This window comes from Ptychodera flava, chromosome 21 (assembly GCF_041260155.1).
Source record: "Ptychodera flava strain L36383 chromosome 21, AS_Pfla_20210202, whole genome shotgun sequence".
In the NCBI taxonomy this organism is placed as follows: Eukaryota; Metazoa; Hemichordata; class Enteropneusta; family Ptychoderidae; genus Ptychodera; species Ptychodera flava.
Genome location: NC_091948.1, coordinates 18996412 through 19018158, shown reverse-complemented (window position 1 = coordinate 19018158; position 21747 = coordinate 18996412). Strand labels below are relative to the sequence as shown.

The following is a 21747-nucleotide window of genomic DNA, read 5'->3' as shown; positions in this document are numbered from 1 at the left end:
GAAAAATCTTTTTTTGCAAATGTAATCTTGAAAAAGATTTAAGTACTCAATTTTTGTTTTACTCTAAAGTAAAACTTCTTGAAAGTGAACAACAATAAACTCTAAATACGAGAGAGACAGTCTGCAATTAAATTGTCTCTGCCTTGGATATGTCTAATGTCAAGATTAAACTCCTGTAACATTAAACTCCATCTTAGCAATCTCTGATTTTTGCCTTTAAATTTCTGCAGAAAAACAAGAGGGTTGTGATCAATATAAACCACTATTGGCTGATTTGAAGAAGTAACATAAACTTCAAAATGCTGTAAAGCTAATATCAAAGATAAACACTCTTTTCAATTGTAGAGTAGTTTCTCTGGGATTTGTTAAATTTGCGTGAAAAATAGCAAACAGGATGATCTATACCATGACTATCCTCTTGCAATAAAACAGCACCAGCAGCCGTATCACTAGCATCTACAGCTAATTTGAATGGCAAAGTGAAATCTGGTGCAGACAACACTGGGGCACTTTGCAGTATGGCTTTAAGTGTATCAAATGCCTGTTGGCATTGCTCTGACCAAACAAACTTTACTTTCTTTTTAAGTAAGTTAGTCAAAGGCTCAGTAATTGTGGAGAAATTTGGACAGAATTTTCTGTAGTAACCAGCCATACCGAGAAAGCGCATCAGTTTGTCGTTTGCAGTTTGGTATGGGAAAACTTGAAATGGCACTGATTTTAGCATCAACAGGTTTTACCTCACCCTGTCCTACAGTATGTCCGAGGTAAGTTACCCTCGCCCAACCAAACTCAGATTTGGCAAGGTTGACAGTCAACATTGCTTTGCTCAGTCTCTCAAAGAACTTCCGCATGAGCTTGATGTGTTCCTCCCAGGTGTCACTATACAGGACGACGTCGTCAACGTAGGCTGCACACCCGTCTAGCCCGGATATGACGTCGTTGATCATCCGTTGGAACGTTGCCGGAGAGTTCTTCATTCGAATGGCATCACCTTGTACTGGAACAATCCGTCTGGTGTAACAAAGGCGGATATTTCACGAGCACGATCCGAGTCGAGAGGGACTTGCCAAAATCCCTTCAGTAGGTCAAATTTTGTCACATACTTGGCTTTTCCCACTCGGTCGATGCAGTCATCAATCCTCGGGATTGGGAAAGTGTCTGTCTTTGTTAAAGTGTTGACCTTCCTAAAGTCCGTGCACATACGATAACTGTGATCTGATTTGGGAACAAGTATGCACGGCGAACTCCAGTTACTTTTACTGGGTTCAATAAAGTCATTGTCCAGCAGGTATTTGACTTCTTCCTGGAGATATTTCGCTTTTGTTGGATTCAGTCTGTATGGATGTTGTTTTACAGGCTTACTGTCCCCAACATCAACGTCGTGATAGATGACGTTTGTCCTCGTTGGAACATCTTGAAACAGGTGTTTATATTCGTGGAGCAGTTCTTTCACCTGTTGTTGTTGTTCTGGCTGGAGGTGTGCCAACTTTGTAGACTCCAGCTTCTCCAGGATTTCTGAGTTCTGAAGCTTGACCGAGCCCAGCTTTGCGTTTAGAGTATTTTCACTCAAGTCAGTTTCAGTATCACTATCTTCATAATGGTTTGAACTGACTGCACTGACAGGCTGAGTTATAGTAGGATTATCCCTATCCAAATATGGCTTAAGCATATTTATGTGACATAGCTGTTTTTTGTTTTCGCCTGTCAGGTGTTATTATGATGTAATTTAAATCACTCAATTTCTTATCAATTAGGTATGGCCCAAAGTAACGAGCATGGAGTGGTTTGCCAGGAATTGGAAGTAGAACAAGAACTTTTTGACCTGGTTCAAACTTCCGTTTTGAGGTGCTTTTATCATATTGGTTTTCATTGACTGCTGAGATGACTCAAGATTTTCTCTGGCTAATTCACATGCTTTAGAGAGTTTCGTACGAAAATCTGAGACATATTGCAAAATATTCAGACAATCATCATCGTCTGATAGGAATTTCTCTTTAACGAGCTTAAGTGGGCCATGGACTGTATGTCCAAATACAAGCTCAAATGGGCTAAAACCAAGAGACTCTTGAATTGACTCTCTAACAGCAAAGAGCAGAAAATGAATTCCTTCATCCCACTGCTTCTCTGTGTCAAAACAGTAGGTCCTAATCATGTTTTTCAAAGTTTGATGAAATCGCTCAAGAGCACCCTGACTTTCTGGATGATAGGCGGATGACCTATACTGTTTTATGCCTAGCTGATCCATTACTTGTTGAAAAATTCCAGACATAAAGTTGGAGCCTTGATCGGACTGGACACATTTAGGGAGGCCAAATAAAGTGAAAAATTTGACTAAAGCTCTCACTATAGTCTTTGTCTTTATATTTCTCAGTGGTATGGCTTCTGGGAACCGAGTTGATGTACACATTATTGTCAGCATGTACTCATTTCCTGATCTTGTTTTTGGTAAGGGCCCAACACAGTCTATTAGAATCCTACTAAATGGTTCTTGAAATGCAGGAATTGGCTGTAAAGGGGCCTTTGGAATGGTCTGATTTGGCTTTCCTACCATTTGACATGTGTGACAAGTTTTACAGAAATGTGTTACATCCTGCCTGAGATTAGGCCAATAAAAGTGACTGAGAATTTTATGATAAGTTTTCCTTACTCCCAAATGACCAGCCCAGGGCGTTTCATGGGCCAGGCGCAATATTTCAGCACGATAGGGCTTTGGAACCACAATTTGATGTTTTATAGCCCAGTCGTCATCAACCAAGACATCTGGAGGTCTCCATTTACGCATGAGAATACCAGATTTTGTATAATAGGAAACAGAGCTATCTGAAGTTTTATCTTCATCATCTACCCTGTCAAACAAAGACAAAATATCTGGGTCTTTGTGTTGTTCTGCAATGAGATTTGATCTAGAAAATGTCTGACTTTGGTCAGCAGAAGTTTTACTGGAAGTTTCAAATCCACGAGGGATAACGGAATGATCCGTGTCAAACACCTGACTGAGAAAGGTGTCATTTAAGTCAACATCTGTGACATTATTTTTGAGAGTATTTTGATTCTCGGAAGTTTTCTTTGACATGGCTCGAGTAATGGCACATGAAGGAAATAAATCGGGTATCTCTTGTTCAATTGGCTCTGGATCCTGATCTAAAGTAGGATTATCAGTCACAAGTGGATTAGTAATGACCTTGTCCCCGGCAAGGTCGTTTCCAAGAAGAAGGTGAATCCCTTCAAAAGGCAAAAAAGGCCTAATACCTAAAGCCACAGGTCCAGAAACAAAGTCCGAAGACAAATAGACATTATGGAGAGGAACAGGAATAAAGTCATTGCAATCTACACCCTTAATAAGAACTTTAGAACCTGAAAATGACTTTTCAGAAAACGGCAGGGTATCTGCCAACAAAAGAGACTGGGAAGCCCGGTATCTCTTAAATTTTGACAGGGGTAGCGGAAGAAAAATCACTAGAAAGTGATATAAAACCATCGTGAATAAATGGCTCGAAAATACCCATAATGCTATCTTGAGAAGAATTGACCTTGACCTCATTAATTGGGGATAAGAGGGGTTTAACCTCAGAAAATGTGTTGCACACATTATTAGACTCTAATTGAGTTGATGAAGAAATAAAGCCGGTGGGCTTAGATCCACTTTGACCACTTTGACCTTCACGTTTTCTTTTCAATTTGAAACACTCTGACATTAAATGGCCGTCTTTCTTGCAATAATTACAAGAAAGTGTACCGAACTGTTTGTCAGAAGGAGATTGAGACTTGGGATCTGATGATGGGGAAGTGTTACTTGAATTTTGTGAACTGTTGTCATTTGATTTCCTACTCTCCTTTGAAAAATTCTTGGATGAAAAGCTGGAGTTAAATTTACCTGCATTGTTTCTGTAGAAAAAGGACTGGGATGGTTTGCTGAGAAATGAAGATTTGTGGGTCAATGAATAATCATCGGCCAAACGTGCAGCAACCTCCAATGTATCTGCCTTTTGTTCATGGATAAACGTCTTGATGTCACTCCGGATGCACCTTTTGAATTCCTCAATCAAAACAAGCTGTCGTAATTTGTCATAATTCTGACTGACCTTTTCAGAAGAACACCAACGATCAAACAGTTGTTCTTTTGTTCGAGCAAATTCAACGTAAGTTTGATCTTTCACCTTCTCACAATCCCTAAATTTCTGACGGTAAGCTTCAGGCACCAACTCATAGCCCTTGAGAATTAATTCCTTCACAGAATCATAATTTGAAGCCTGCTCTACTGACAACTGAATGTAAATTTCTCTGGCTTTACCCACCAAAGCACTCTGCAAAAGCATAGACCAGGACTCCTTAGGCCAATTCAGACTCTGAGCAATTTTCTCAAAATGGAGAAAATATTTGTCAACATCCTTTTCTTGGAAAGGGGGAACTAACCTGAAATGCTTAGTGATGTCAAACTTGTCCGAAGGGAAGAATTTTCCTGACTGTCCAAGCTCTAAACGTTTTATTTCTACCTGTAATCGCTGTTCTTCTAATCGCAATTCTTTTTCTCTCTGTCTTTCTTCCATTTCTAATCTTTCCTGCCTTTCTTTTTCTTTCTGTCTTTCTTCCATTTGCAATTCTTTTTCTTTCATTTCCTTTTCTAATTCCAATTTCTTAAGCTCCAAATCTGCCTGTCTCTCTTTTTCCATTTGTAATTCTTTTTCTCTCATTTGTAATTCTAGTTTCTTGATCTCCAAATTTGTCTGCATTTCTAATTCTAATTTTCTGAGTTCAGAGGTAGACTTGGGCTCATAATCTTTCAGGGTGGATTCCTCAAATTGGCCTAAATCAACTAGATGTTTGGCAATACGGTACTGTATTCCCTCTTGCGCATAGATCTTTTAACTTCTACTTTAAGGAAATTTGCCAGTGCTATGAGGTTGTCTTTTCTGAGGGAATTAAATGTGTCCTGATCAAGGTCATCCATAAATTCGTCTGGTTTAAATTCCGCCATGATTAAATTTCGATGAGTTCACAGTATACAGTAGTTTTGAAAAGGCTGTCAAAATGTTGTCAAACGGCTCAAAATATTCGTATCCCGGACAAGCCCCCAATTTGTTACGTGCAGAGAAAACGAACAAAAGGGTGAACTCAGCAGTTTCCGTTTAAACAAAATTTATTACGAAAACAAAACTAATTGCTAAGTTAGGGACAGAGTACAAGCTTTAAAAGTGTACAGACTACTTATCTCAGCTGGGACGGCAAAGCTCCAGTCTCAGAGTTGTAACAGTCAGTCGGATGAATGAACAGTCCTTTGGCTTGCAGGCTTGAAGCTGCACAAAGACCACAGTATAAATCCAGCGTTGACAGTGAAGGTCTTGAAAAGTCTTGAGAATGACTACTGCTGGAGTTTAGTAACACACAAGAGACACGATCCCAAAAGTCTGACTGGAAGCTGTGCACGTCCCTTTTATAAAGGCATGTAAGAACAATCTAGAACTTTTATTGACACGCTAATTACTGTTCTAAAATTATCTCCCTTACACAACTAATCAACTTTCCAGAACATTCCAAACATGACTAATTGAATTCAAGGTTGTGAGGTCATCAAGGGCAGTGACCTTGGGAATGTTCTAGACTAATTGAACTCAGGTCATGATGAGTGTGGGGGAAATGACCTACATAACACAGTTCAGTTTTGTCCTAGATCCTGTGAAAATTTTGAGAAATTGATGTGTGCCACGGTGCAGTGTAGTGCAATCCGATAGGTATTTTAAATTTGTCTTTTACCGGTAAAACTGTTAGAAAACCCAAGGGGAGGGGAGAGCACGAGAGGGGGTGCCCCCTCTTGCATTGAAAATTTTGAGAAATGGATGTGTGCAATGGTGCAATCTGAGATGTGTTTCAATTTATTTCGCCAAAAAAAATTGAGTAACCCTGCCCCCTTCTTCCTCTCCACATTTTGAGTAACGCCCCCCTGAACTTTTCAATTTTCTTAGTGACCTCCTCCCTTGTATTTCATTATATTTGTTGTTCCTCAATTTTTCATTGTCAACTTGTACATCTTCCTAATATATTTATATTGAGAGAATAATATATTGATTTTAACACTAGTTTATTGACTCCTGTCTTGTGTTTTAAAATTTTCACAATTTACAGAAGTCAAAAAGTCCCCTTTAGATAGTGCCTATGCAATTGAGATATTGCAACAGAAATCCTGAAATATGATTTCTTGGGTCAGAAAAGGGAAGGAAAACGTTGAGTGTACTGAGGTGTAAAGTAGACCTATGTAGTGCATGCTTATATCGTAAGTGCGGGGAAAAAAACATAAGAATTGCTTGTGGTAAAAAACATTTGCGCCGTCTATGGCGGCGCGCCGGCAAAGAATAAATGAGAATAGGGTTTCCAAATTTTGCTAATTTCTGGTACATTGTGACAACTTTTTTTTTCACTTCTGTCTGTTATGACAATTTTTTTTTCTCAGGCCATGACAGGATCAATTTTTTTTTTCTTCTATCTCACCTAGCGACAATTTTTTTTTTCTCAAAATCCTCCATACCCCCCCCCCAGAAATCAAATGGTGTACCCCTAAACCTAAATGAAGAGATCAATACAAAACTTTTAAACATCACTGGTTCTGAAAATTTATGATCAACGGTTCTGACCTACGGATTTTACACTGCGACGTTGTTTTTTGTGTGTATGGCCGGCTACTAGTCCTGTAACGCTGTACTACATGGAGGTAGTAGACTGTACAAGTGCAGCGGGGTCGGGCCGAGATGCCATGGTTTGGGGCCTGCAGCAAGGTAAAATTGACAGCGTCCATTGCAGAATGCCCGCGTGTTATTCTTTCTCGTTTGGGAGGAAATTTACCGCTGTATTCAGAATGCCTTTTTACCAGTATAGAAGTTCAGTAACTGATGCATCAAGAGCCAAGAGTCTGTAAATTTCTTAGCAGAAGCTCCATTGTTTTTTTCTAAATTTTCGCTGAGATACAGCAGTGCGTATACTGGTCCCGATCGTTCTGACTCAGGCGTTCACAGCTGTTTAGGGAGCCGTCATTATTTACGATCTGGGGGTCGGAGGAATTACATTTGAAACTCCGAAATTTTGAGTCACACCCCAGCCAACCATGATGACTTTGAGTAACCCCCTCTCTAACAGAAAGTTTGGCTTACCTGAGCGCATGTAACAATATGTAGATATAAAAGCTCACCTAATAACCAGTCCCCGACCATATAGTATTGTTAAATTTGGATGGGTAGCATGTCAGTATGGTATGGTTAAATGTCCAAGTGGTTGTTGAACTCAAGTCAAATAAAATATACATTTCTAATATGATGAATTCACAACAGTTCAGTTTAGTCCTAGATCCTTTGCACTTATAGTGATATCTGTCGAGAACATTTCTCCATGACCCAGCCTCTCCTTCCAACCCTGGTAACGACTGCAGAAAACTACTGTGTGACACCATCATCACCACTGTTGGTCCTTATCTTTAATGTCGCTGGTGCCATTGCGTACATGAACAACGATATCATTCTCATCGTCACTATCTTCTCTTTCATAATAAGTATTGCTAGTAGTAGCAGCTACTTGTAGTTTTTTGCCTTGCTTCATCTAGTTGATATTTATTTGTACTGTTATATTTATTTTCTTTTTATTTAATATGTATCAGAGTAAAATATATATAATAAACTAATCATTATGTCATTGAGGACAGAGTAAGACAAAGAAAAAACATTTTGAGCACCCCCTTATAACTTTCAATTTTTGAATGACCCCCAGGTCATAAATACTCACGGTTCCCTTACTTGCTGCCAAGGCCATCGCGCGCGCGTTCACTGCATACGACAGCCTACCACACATTGCCAAACTATGTTGCTTCGATTTCGGAATCACCTTGGCGCTAAAGCGACTATCAGCTGAGATTTATTACTTCAAGTTACTCAATTTTGATAGCTATTTGCATACAGAAGTGAGCCAAGTGTATATAGTGTCGTCTTGATTTTACATCGGTACCCGGAGTTCTGAGTGACCAACTGCAGGGTGCGCATCGGTGCACTGCCGACTGCAGTTTGAATAATCCGTATATAACGCACACGGTACCAGAATAGAATGTTAGCCTCCTCTGCCAAAGTTCTGTATCCTCTGAAACACAGTAGCAGTACGTATTTGAACGGAGAAGAACAAAATAAAACCATTCGCAGGTCATTCAGCCGGCGACCATGGGCGATTACCTAGGCAGTGTGGCGTGGCATGGCAAGGCCCCAGGAATGTTGCAGGCTCGATGATGTCATCAGTATCGGCGTTCTCGATCACGTGCACAGCCTACAAGTTGTCAACAAACCCGCGCGGCAATACAACTCGATCGGGCAATATTTAGCGTTTGTATGTCACTACAGGAGCACAAATTTGGCTTATTTCTTTACTGAACTACATTTCACGATGGATGTAAGAGAATAATATGTAATTTCGAACATAAAAAAGGTTAAAAGTTACAAATACTGGGGCTTTAAAGAATATAAGCCGAATGGCAGAGAGCTGTAATACACGACTCCCAGTGTTTTATTGGCCTGGGTTGGGCCGTTAACCCCAGCAGAACTTCGCCGGCATGGCAGGTACCATTAAGTCAGAAACCCTTACGGGGCCTCTAAGCAGTGTAGTATTACTCAGGCCGGCTACCACTTTACCACTGTGTAAAGCCCTGTACGAACCCGACTCACGACACAAAGGCAAGAAAGAGAAAAAGTGTCGCACATCTTTGTCATCGTCACTAGCCTTCGACGCCGCGAGGTACGTAGAGTCCGAGTTGGGAGTGAGCTCCCCGGTGTGGCACTTCCGGGCCTGCAGATCGTCGCGTCAGTGTGTGTATCTCAGAGAGAGTAGCAATGTGTGTGTTGTGTTTGTTGTGTGTGTGTGTGCGAGTGGATATACGCATGCGTACTTCGTTCCCCCTCATGTAAACTTTTCAGAGCAGTGTGTGTGTGTGTGCGAGTAGATTATTTATACGCATGCGTATTTCGTTCCCCCTCATGTAAACTTTTCCGAGTAGCAGTGTGTGTGTGTGTGTGTGTGTGTGTGTGTGAGTGTGTGTGTGTGTGCGACTGGATAAACGCATGCGTACTTCGTTCCCCTCATGTAAACTTTTCGATCCTGTATGTGTGTATATGTATGTATGTATGTATGTATGTATGTATGTATGTATGTATGTATGTGCGTGCGTGCGTGCGTGAGTGCATGCATGCATGTATGTATGTATGTATGTATGTATGTATGTATGTATGTATGTATGTATGTATGTATGTATGTATGTATGTATGTATGTATGTATGCACGTACGTATGCACGTATGCACGTACGTATGCACGTATGTATGTGCGTGCGTGAGTGCATGTATGTATGTATGTATGTATGTATGAATGTATGTATGTATGTATGTATGTATGTATGTATGTATGTATGTGTCTGTCTTCATGTCGTGTGTGAATTGGTTCACATATATGTATGTTTTTTCACTCATGTATGTATTTACTTATGTCTGTATTGATTTATTTATACTTATGCTATAGTAGTTTATTTTTATTGATAAATGCATGCAAATACACCCTTTTCGTATGAATATGTTCTTCTAATGTGTAAAATAATTATTTTACATTTGGCGCCTGGTAGTAACGTACTACAAACACAAGCAAGAATCTGCAACATTTGAATATTTTACCTACAAATAATCACTTTCTTATTTTTAGACCTTGCAATTGCCCTCTTATTGCCAATTGGCGTATAATACGTGACTGTCCATGTATGTCTGATATTTGCAATCGAAGTAATACTCTAGAGATGGTCACATGTAAAAATAATAAAATTCCTACGCGTTATCAACTCACTGTCGTAAGCCCGTATTTTCAAATATACATGCTACTGTTTAAGCCTTATAACAAACGTAATATGCAAATAAGTGACTTATTGACACAAACAAATTTGATAGTAAGACTAGTACGTTAAATCTCATAGTGATGATTTTGTGTGAAGTTGTACAACATATGTATATTTATATATCCCAGAAAGCCATATTGCTTTGTCCCATGAAACAATCGCTCGTTACACTGTAACAAGTTAAGGGTATCGGACATGAACAAGATGACAAAAGCTGCCTTGGATCGCACCACGAAACAAACTGAAGTCTATGAGCATGTCATGATGGGTTGGTAGTTTTCCTAGTTTGAATCAATTGATTTGGTTTTATATTTGTTTTGGCTTCAGGAAAGATGTTAAAATAGCCACATGATAGACATATTAGATCATATCGTGAAAAATAATTGCTGGTTCTGTAAACAACATATAATTTATTCACATGGAAGTTGTCATTGTACCGAGATTGCCCACAGCAAGATCAGAGTAATGACTCCAAACATAAAAATGTAACAAAGTGGCAGCCTTTTGGACATATTGAATTCTACCAGGAAAAGACAGGCGGAATTACAGTTCAGTACATTTGGCAATATAGCATGTGCAATAGTCTGTGACGGAGCACGTGCGCCATACCCTATCGTGGGTGTAAACAATTCGACCTCAACAAGTTCAAGGTCATGCCAGTTACAGATCTGCAGACACCAAAAATCAATCAGTTCTATAGCATTCCTCGACGTCTGCGTACAATACTTCATTTTAATGCACGCAGTCAGACAGTCTGTAGACATGGAACCGAACGACAGACTCACAGACGTCGATTTGACATCGGATTCCGCGCATGAACCAGAGCCTGGAAAGACACCATAGGGCGGCGCTGGTTTCTTGAACTTAATTACGCCAAAATCAGTGAAGCTCGATTTCAGTTATCTTTGTGTTTCTTGTAAATACACTTGGCAGTTCTTCTTACTCGTAGAAAAAGAACCATATGTTTGCAGGCAATAGACATCGACTGATATTTTGGGTCGACAGTTATCCTAACCCAGCGTTTATTAGGTGCGGTTTTCAATAATATTCACTGAAATTACGACAGAAAGGGAAAATGAAATCCGCGAGTATTGTTACAACTATCCAATCTACTTCATGTTATAGGTCAACTGCGTCCCCGGGTACCCGAGGGATGTTTACATAGATGCATTGTTCGAGTGACAATGGTGCGTTACCTAATTACCAGTCACAGTGAACATTTATCAATATTGTTCCTTATCCTATTTTTAGATATGAAAACTATACCATATACAAAGTGTTACGTTTGTCCCAATAATTTAGTTCTGATTAGGGGAGAGAAGTAAGCTTAATGTGATATGCAGGGCTTAAGAACTGTTAACAAAATATGATGTAGAATTAACAGGGTAAACAGAGTATAACTTGAACGAAAGACCTCCAAAATACCTGCGAAGACATGAATTTAAGCAAAGAAGCGATATTTGTCTACAGAAGGTAAACACAAATAGTCCTACAATCCAACACTACACACAAGGAATGTAATCATGACAAGTGCCCAGAAAGCTGGTTTTATCCTTAGGGACTACATTGGCTTGTATTCTCTTTGTATAGAAGACCGGATTTGTTCCCAAAAGGGAATCGCTTTGTTCTTTACATTACAATGTAGAAATTGGTTGAAACTGCCGTAGTATAGGCTATAGTATTTCACGAGAGAACTTCAATAGAAGTGAAGTTGATCTGAAACTTCCGTGAAGTTGATTTTGAAGCAAATATTACTAAACTTTCCCGTCCCTAACTGAGATCAAGTTTTTGCCAATGCAAAATTTGAACGAGAGGAAATTGTCTCAGCACTCGGCGTGTCTTCTAATTATTGTTTCCATTAAATTAAAGGCAGGAAAATGAAATCTTTACAAGTAATACAGCCTAATTAAACATATGCCTGTGCCATTGTCTCCTATGCTTTCCAATGAACCTGAAGAGAATACATATCTTTCCGATTGCTTTGCGTCACAAGTCATATTTTAACTTTAAGATCAAAGCAACTCAAAAATCTAAGGTTTCAATTATGTCACACAATTTTTACACAGATGATATGAACCGATTTCTTTAAAAATATTCCCAGAACAAATGCAGTCGGCCTTAAGTGAAAAGCAGCAATATAACAGTATAGGGTCTACGTATTTGATATTATAAATAGACATAATTTGGTTTTGAGAGAAAAGAACTGTCAATTCTTACATCTAGGATTTAGGTTTTTTATTTTCACCTTTCACAATGAGTCTTCAACAGCTGTAATGTAGCAAATTATCATCATATCTTATAATAATTGTATGTCCCAAGGGTGCGTTTTTGCACGATGAAAGTAATATCTTTGACATGAAAAATCGATAGTCCAATAAACGTGAGGGTATCACCGTGCGAAAATGTAGCTTATAAGAATTACGTTAAGGTAAATTCTCCCTCATACCGAATAAATTACCATCAGATTTGCTCAAAGCTGTCTCCACTGTTTTCTAGATATCAAATCTCACATTGTAAGTCTGCCTATCTTCACGTCAAATATACCAATTTAGGTGAACGGTCGACGAAAACCATGCGTATTTCCTAAGCGTCATTGTGTCAGCCAGGTCACCAGAGCTATGGAAACCTGAGATCGTATTCCGAACACTGGTCGTAGGTCCACCTTCATTGACGACGCTTCTGTTTTTTGGAGTAGCTCCCCCGGAGCTCCATGATGTATTTCATACGGCTCCGTGAATGTCCTGATCCCAGTGCTGAACACACCTTCATTTGCACCAATCGGCTATGATATGGGCGTCGCGGTTAATAAATGATTGCTGCTTGACCCGCCATAAGTAGAAGAAAGAATCTAAACCTTTGCCGCCGAGATTAGAAATTTTGGAAAACACCACACTGGTTCAATATTTTGTCAATCGATTCATGATCACAAATAAATTGCTCAATGAAAAACAGAAATCCCCGATTGGTCACAATTCATAATTGCAGTAGGGGGAAGATCATCTACCCATGAAAACATCCATTTTTATTGTAGAATTTCATTAAAACATTTGGACATTCGCATGAATAATCCACTGGGATTTATTCCGCACGATTTGCTGCAATCAGAGAATAATTTATCCATCAATGACGTAGTCCAGACAAAGCGTGATTGAATTCCAAAATAACATGGATTTACGGTATTCCATGATGTTCAACATACAAGGATATGAGACGAAATTCTCACGGCTCAAAAAATACTATGGGATCATGACAAACAAAAATCTGAAATTAAAAACAAACGAGAGAGAGTTAAAAAAAGATTTTAAAATTGAAAGAACGAGAGAAGCATTAAAGAAGGGAAACCTTAGGATGGTTATCAGAATGTTTTAATAGACATTTGCTTTTGTGAACAGGTGTTGCATAAACGTTGCATTCAAATAAATTGAAATTTGAAATTCAGGTAGTATGCGCCTCGAAAGTGAAAGATTTAAAATTTTGTTCAAGCTTTCCTCCATTCTCATACCAAATCAAGAATAAAAATCAGGGGTCACCGTGCACAGTTTGGTACTAGAAAAACAATTTACCTAACATTGATGGATTTTTGAAATTCAAAATGGACGCCACCCCTTGTTAACTCTATTGGAAAATATAAAATTTGATCTTCGAAAACTAAGGTGGCAAAAACGTTTCTTACTCCAAGAGCCTTAAAATGAGCCCCAACAAGTTGTGGATCAGAAAAAATTGTGCAAATTTGAGAGTCCGAATATCTGTCCTTGAGGCGTATTCTAATGTCCCTGAAATAAACTGAACAAGTTTGTAGGTGAGTACAGGCTGTCCTGGACATGACAACAGCATTGTATGGTAGGACAGAAGAGTATACATCGTTCAAGCTACTTTTCAAAATTTTCAAAGGTTTGTATTCATTCATTCAACATTAACAGACAAACCTAGCAGAAGAAAATGTTCACTATCGTTCAACCACATCTTTTCGCGAAATATTATGCTATAAGAATTTTGGTCGAATGGAGGAAAAGTGCAACTTTCGTTTGAGAACCAGTTTCTTTTTGGCTTTGTCTTTGGAGCCCTCCAAACAGTTCTCCGGACCGGTGCATTGTGACGCCGTAAGGGATGATAAAGACACGTTGATGGCCAGAATGCTGCTTTGAAACACTAACTCCAGGCAAGATGTATGTTTCTCTCATCTGGTAATCAAAAATAGGTCAAAACATCATCTCTAAAGGTGATTTGAGTATTGCAAATGGTATTTGTCAACCTGTCTAATTGACCTCATGAAAGTAAGTGCAACACTATTCAGCGTTGCTATGTAATCTGACATTGAGCACTTCAGCCCGTGTAAAAATATGTCAGTAGTTGTAATCAAAAGGATTGATTCTCAACTGTCTCCGGTGTAAACAGAGGACTTGTCTCTTATCTACAACTTCTCAATTACATTGCCATACTAAACACTGATATCCTAGCTTGTGGCGATCACGTGACGTGTCAGCACTATAATATGCTGCTTCTATTACTGTTATCAACTGTAAAAGGAAATTCCGATGAGAGGTTACACTTAATCAACAAATGGCACTACGAGTGATATCTGTGATGGATTAGAACAAAGGCAATGTTATTCATTCCGGGAAAATGGATCTTGAAGACAGGTTGTAAAATAAGACGGGCTAACACTAAAATGTTTTAACAAATGCACGAATCTGGCATCACATTTACGGAGTTTGTAAATCAAACATTAGGTTCGAGATGTTTGACGAGTGAACCCGAAAAACACACAACAGTCGCAGAAAATTGCAAAGCCAAGGATAATATTGGAAAGGCACTTGATGCTCTTATGTAGTCTGTTGACAGTAACGCATGAAAAATAGATCAGAAAAAAAACAGAATATAGAAAAGAAAAAAAAACAATATAGAACAGCTATGACGTACTCGTACCTGTTCAGGTTTTGAATGGTGTGTCTTCAAAACTGCTACTGTAACACTGGAATCCCTGATGGAGTGTCCTGGTTGAAATGAAATTTTGAGGTAGACTTGATAAAGAAATGGCTGTGAACGTGAAGTAGATGAACTGAAAATCATTGACCATCTTGACAGTGTTAACATTGGACTTAACGCGGACCATGGCTTTCTTTCACATTACAAATGACTGTGTGCGGAACACTGTAGATCACTCGTTAGTCTTTGCTAACATTCAAGATCGTAATACCATTCTTAAATGTTCTTTTAAATGTCAATCAATGACACTGTATGCGATGTTTCCGTTTTACCACAGAATTATGACAGTTAGGAACCGACAATGATATTAACTTGCTAAAATGGTAGCAATGCAACTTCGAGTTTTCCCGGAGTGTGCATCTCAATGTTTTGCTCACGTGTTTACACACGTGAGCATATGTCGCAGCGATGTCTGTCTGTCTGTCTGTCTGTCTGTCTGTCTGTCTGTTTGTCTGTCTGTTGGTCCGATATCTCAAAAACGGCTCATCAGATCAGAATCAAATCTAGTACATAGATTCAGTAAGCAAATGGCAAATACTGGTTAGTTTTTGGTGGGTGTGGCTCGCATACTTTTTGCTCATTTGCATAATTATGATTATAGAAAAAACGGATATACATTAAAAACGACTACACACAATTTGATGAGATTTGCTACAAATGTTGATCACATCAGGGAAGATATATCAGCAGTGGGAACCATTAAGGGGTGACATGAAAGATAGTTGCTCATTTGCATATTTTATGAGCTTTCCTAATTAGGGATATATATCTGATTTGACTCTATCAAAATCGACCAAACTTGGTATGTATATTAAAGATACTATGATTTAACATTATTGAAAGTCATTGAACACTTTTACTTCAGCCAATTCCGAATTTGCATATTTAATAAACTTTCCCAATTAGGGATATATATCTGAATTAACTTGATTGTAGTTGTTGAAACTTGCTATATACATCAAAGATACTGGGATAGCCATTATTGAAAATCAAAAGACATTTTTACTTAAAGCCAATTCCTAATTTGCATATTAAATGAATTTTTATAATTAGGGATATTTATCTGAATTGACTTGATCAAAATTGATGAAACTTGCTATGTATAGGATAAAGCCCGAGTACGAGGGCTCTTCTGGTATATAAAGTCCAACCCAACGATAAAATGTCGAGGCCGCAGGCCTCGACATTTTATCGTAAGGTTGGACTTTATATACCAGAAGAGCCCGAGTACGAGGGTTTTATCCGACTTAAAAACTATCGCCCCTAACTGATATATTTTCGTTTTCAATGTGTCTACGTCAACCGTCCCCCTTGTAAATGTAACATTTTTAGGATATGAATTAAAACTTTTATTTGTGAAATAGCCTTCCAATGTAATGGAACATCCTATAAATGCCCTAGGGCACATTAGTTTATGTTTGTACCACCGAGATTTTGTGTTGCAGCTGGTTTCCGCTGTGTTACCAAAGTTGAATATTAGGGAAAAAACGTACAAGATGTCCACAGAATATGACATGTTCACTTTTGATTGGACAGTACTTTACAACAGCGCTGTCATTCGTTTCTGGAATTTGGTGACCAAGGCTTTACGAGTAAATAAAACACCCTGAATTGAGCACTCTGATTGGTCAATCAACAGTGAGATAGTTTTTAAGTACATTAATGACACTATAATACAATATTATTGAAAGCCATCAAGCATTTTCTCTTCAGCCAATTCTTAACTTGCATATTTAATGAACTTTCCTACTTAGAGATATATATCTGAATCAACTTGACCAAAGTTGACAAAACTTGCTACATATATTGCAGAGACCATGATACAACATTATTGAAAATCATTAAGCATTTTTACTTCAGCCAAATCCTAATTTACATATTTATGAAGTTTGCTTATTATGGATGTATACTGGGATTTACTTGATCAAAGTTGGCAAAATATGCTTTGTACATTGATGATTATACCAGGCTAAAACAATATCAAAAGTCATTTCACATTTTCATGTCAGCTAATTTATAATTAGCATGTCTAATGAGCTTTCACAGCTCGGCATATATGGCTTGAAGGACTTGGCCAACGGTAATTACACTTGCTATATAAAGTGGTGATACAATGACAGCAGTAAAAGAACTTTAATATTTTTATTTCAGCTAATTACATATTTGAATACTTAATGACCTTTAGAATTGATCTGTGGTGAAATTCATTATGTTGATCATAACACTTTCAATGAAGTTGCAAACATGTAGCAAAGGTTCAAACTTGCACATAAATGCAATATATAATGGAACACGTGAGCATTTTCAGTTCATATCTGGTTCGAACCGCACCTAGAAATGTTTTCCAAATGCTGTTGGAAATACACGGTTTTATGATATGTCGTCACTGTGTTAGTATTGCAAAAGTTATACATTCATAGATAGTTAGATAGATAATTAGATAGAGACATAGATACATAGATACATACATAGATACATACATAGATACAGACAGACAGACAGACAGACAGACATATATACATACATACATACATACATACATACATACATACATACATACATACATACATACATACAGATAAATACATATCTACATAGATACACACATACACACATACACACATCCATCCATCCATCCATAATTGCGTGCGGATATATGATACATACAAGCGTGTCTAAATAAATCTTATGTCATCGATCGGTATGGTCTGGCATGATGCCCTATAAAAGAGACTCTTTAAACCTGGTACATAATCTAGGTTCCTTAACGGTGTTTGAAATATTTAAATTCTCGATTTTGTGTAGGTAAACGTGCTGCCATGAGCACGTGGCCTCAAGTACCACGACTGCACGTAACCATATACTGTATCTCTTGGGTTTATGACGTAACGTAGTATTTAATACCCGTTGGTTCTATTGATTCTGTCCCTTCCTGTCAGCGTCGAGAGAATAACGCGGTGAACGGCCATGATCCATTCAAGAAACGTCAATCGCATGTCTAGAGAGGATCATTAATTGCCGGATTAAGATATAGGTTGTATCGAAAACCGTCATTTTGATGACTTCGTCGCTGAAGTGGGTAATTAATTTTCTTCGCAGTCGATTAGTCCTTCACGAACAACGTGTTACGCCGTCGACATATTGCTACCGGTTTTGCCCATTTGAAAGAAAATGATGGCGACAAAGGCTGGCACTCAATCAGATAAACGGATTTCAATTCACAGCGGTGTGCTCCACAAATCTCAATCATTCGACGCTTTGGTCAAAACTTCCAAATTGAAATGTCAGTAATTCGTGATGAAGTGTGTCCCTAATACTGCGATTGAAGATGATTGAAGTTGTTCAATTTGAGCAGGAACTTGAAGGTGTTTTGTCTGATTTCTGTTGTAGATAATCTAGGTCAAGCTTGCGGTACATTCTCATACAGTTTCCCTGAAACTTGTTGGACTTAAGAATGGTTTGATGGATTTAAGAATGTTTGACTAATCTGATAGATATCTCTCTTTTTGACGAGTAGGTCTCATTGAAACCAATTTATTTGTAATTTATGTATAATAATATTTTACCGCATCTCTTATGTACCAAGAGACTTTAAAAATTCACATTATTTACGAAACTTGGGGCCAACTTTTACAGCAAATCCTTTGAATCGTAGATGGATCATAGTATTTTCAATATCCCTGATATGAGTACTGTTTATCATGTTATCTGCGAGCGTTTGTTCTGAGTGGGCTATACTGACCTGTACATGTCACGTGTTCACTCAAACTGTAAACTCGCATGAGATCATTTAATCATTCTGGGAGTACCCCCCTCGGGGTTCAGATTAAAAATCTTTGAGCGCCAAAGTAAATTTTTGCTGGCTTTATAAAATATACCAAGACAAATTTTTTCATACTTTTTCCAAAATTTTCATTACAAAAACTGTAGACTATGAAAAGTTATGGCCCTTTGATCCAAAATTATCAAAAAAATTACAAAAAGTTCAAAAAAATCGGTAACCTTTTGCACTCAAATTGTAGCGGGAAAATTTACAGCACTCAAAGGGTTAATTCGATTGTTTTAATTGACGTTGTCTATTTTTGTTTTGACACCCTAGCGAGTTCTTAAAGTTGACATTTTAAAGTGGCTGACTTGTCCTGTTCTACATCACAAGTTAAGAGTGTGCTCAGGTAGTTAGATGATTGCGTGTTTTTGAAATTACCTTACACGTGAAAGCGTGAATCTAAGCTGTCTTTTACTTCATCAAGGGGTCCCTTTACACGTAATTTGCCTACACTGCATCTCGAATATCAAATAAAAAGTGTAGCGTGTCCTCCGTCACTGAGAAAAATGGGTACGGGCCACAAGTCTGATTCTCTGACCTTCCCATCAACATCTCAGTCATAACTGAGATCAATGGAAAACATTTGGTCAACGACGCACGTGTTGGAAAGACAGCCTCGGAATTAGAAAACTTGAAAAGCAGTGACTAAGCTCTATAAGCACTGAATTTGAAAGTTAGCAGATGAATGGTACTCTTTCAATGGAATTCTATCTATATTCACCGACGCAACGGTGAAATAATGCGCAGTCGTCAGACAAGATAATAAATTTATATTTAACAACCCGCATTGATTGAACTTTCAGCTATGTTGATAATGCATCGTCTGCTCAGAACTCATATGCTTTTTCAATCGTCCAGGAGAAAGTTGTTCAAAGTGTCTTTACAAAAAGATGGAGACAAAATCTGGCACTGGATAAATATTGTTTTGTGTCATGTAAATTACTTAACATTGGAAAACGCACCACAAATGGTTTTGACTGTAGACAATGGCCCTTAAATCACGCAACGCTTTGTGCTAGCTGTATTGCGTTCTTTATCGTTTAAATATTAGCAATACTAAATGGAGATAATCATTCATCGAATACTTGAAGTCCCAGAACACAGACAGTATATACCTTAGCAAACTATACCCCACTCAGTATACTATAGTGAAATAAAAGTCCTTTCAAGCGATATCATTTTGTCTGCCTATCGGAGTGCAACCGATCAGTAACCAGGTGTTAATTCCAAATGGATAATTGGATAATAAACGAATATAATTTGCATAATACACGTTGATAAAGCTATAAATTTACCGTAGAGACACGAGAATAAAGTTACCTGTGATTGGCATCGACAAAGGCTTATTGCTTGATTTGAGGCAGATGTAACGAGTAGAGAAATGACTGACACCAGTGCCACCACAGGCGACCCAATAAGTATTACTGAGTTTTCTCTATCATTTTCTCTTCTTTCTTCATGCTCTGAATGATCGGAATAAATAAAATAAATGGTTTATATAACCTAACCTAGCCTCTGTGACTCTTTATTTATTTTACACTCCATTACAAGGACGTATATCTCTCATACACACATGCTGTAATTAATTAGTCAACACAACTAATTATGCTAATCCGTGGACTTATCAGGGATTTTACGGGTTGGTCAACATCGCGAAAGATAGGAATGGTTACTAAAACATCACTATCTTTCCGATGTTGACCAACCTTGATGGAAGCAAAATAGGTGTCTGGCACGCACTAGTTTAGCAACCCAAATTAACGCTTGCACGTCCAGGACTACTCAGTGTTATCCGATTTTTAACAGCACATTAACCGGTGACATTACAGTAGAAGTTCATCTTGCACTGTTTCTATTAAAGGGAGGGGTGTCGGAACTGCGCATGTGCGACTTCATTTTTTTTAAAATGAATGTATTTCATGCATGATATCTAGATGCACCACGTCAACACAGCTGCAACATTTAAATTTTTCGATGTACATTATGACAAACATATTTTAACTTCATAATTCACCAAGAACGTACCGTGGATGCAGCGTTTAAATTGGTTGTATGGGTCCCAGACGACCTTTGAGGACTGTCCCTACGGTCCCCCACCTTTAAATTTCCGGGCGAAATGCGTAAGCTTACCGTTTTACAGTTGAAAGTATACATACCCAACGTCGAGAGATGAATGCTCAAGACCGGAAAAAAGTTAGTGTAGAATTTTCTGTGTCAGTGTGTAAGTTTGTCATTGTAAAGGTAAGTTGTTCACAATATGATGGAATTAGAATTGTAGATGATTTGCCTAACTGACCGAGTTTATGCGTGCTTTAGGGTTAGAAGTTACACACAGGAATGCTCGCAGACGTACGGTTAGTAAATTTCTTACAAAGGTTGCCTGAAGAAAGTGGCGAATTCTCCGTGCAACTTGGTAAACCAGTTTGTATACACAGATATCTATAACAACAGTCAGGTGTGTATCGTGATCATTAGTTAGTATTTTCCCTGTAAAGCTCCCGTAGCTTTTGGATGCCAAGAGATCACACACATGCAAATAACATTTGACGAACTCTTGACATAACGATCCATGCTATGACAATTCGTAGCACTGAACAGCAATTACGCCACGTGTCCAATACTTCGGCGTCAACGATACAATATGGTAGACACACAAGTGCCTTTTAAAATTCATTGATGGAGCAGGGTAGTCGCGATCGATACATCGCCGCACAACCCGAACTATACTTGCATAACGTATACAATCAGTGATAATCTGGAATCATGTAATTCTGATCACGTCTGTTTTCCATGTGTCATGATTTGCCTACTAATTTTCCGTTATTAAGGGGAAATATGATCGTTCTGAACATAATGGTCGCACACTCAATGTTCATACTTATCCTCTACAAGAACATAACTGATATTTGCTATCAAAAATCGTCTAGTCAGCGGTTGTTGTAGAGCGGTGATACAGCCGAGTCAATGTCTGTCCTTTGAAAACATTTAGAGGATAGTTTTTGTAAAGTAACTTGTATCAATGCCGTTGTCGCAGCCCT

At 38.3% G+C, this 21747-nt stretch overlaps 1 protein-coding gene across 2 annotated transcripts in view; it reads left to right on the top strand.

Moving 5' to 3' along the window:
• The window catches only part of LOC139121628 (G-protein coupled receptor 54-like), a 59698-nt gene that overhangs the window by 26571 nt on the left and 11380 nt on the right, over positions 1 to 21747 (top strand). The window contains exon 1 of one of the 2 annotated variants that reach the window (XM_070686680.1): positions 8636 to 8757. The exons of the other annotated variant lie outside the window; for it this stretch is intronic. The gene's annotated coding sequence lies outside the window, so the exon portion shown is untranslated. Of the gene's footprint in view, positions 1 to 8635; positions 8758 to 21747 lie in introns of those variants that run through there. 2 annotated transcript variants of the gene reach the window in all.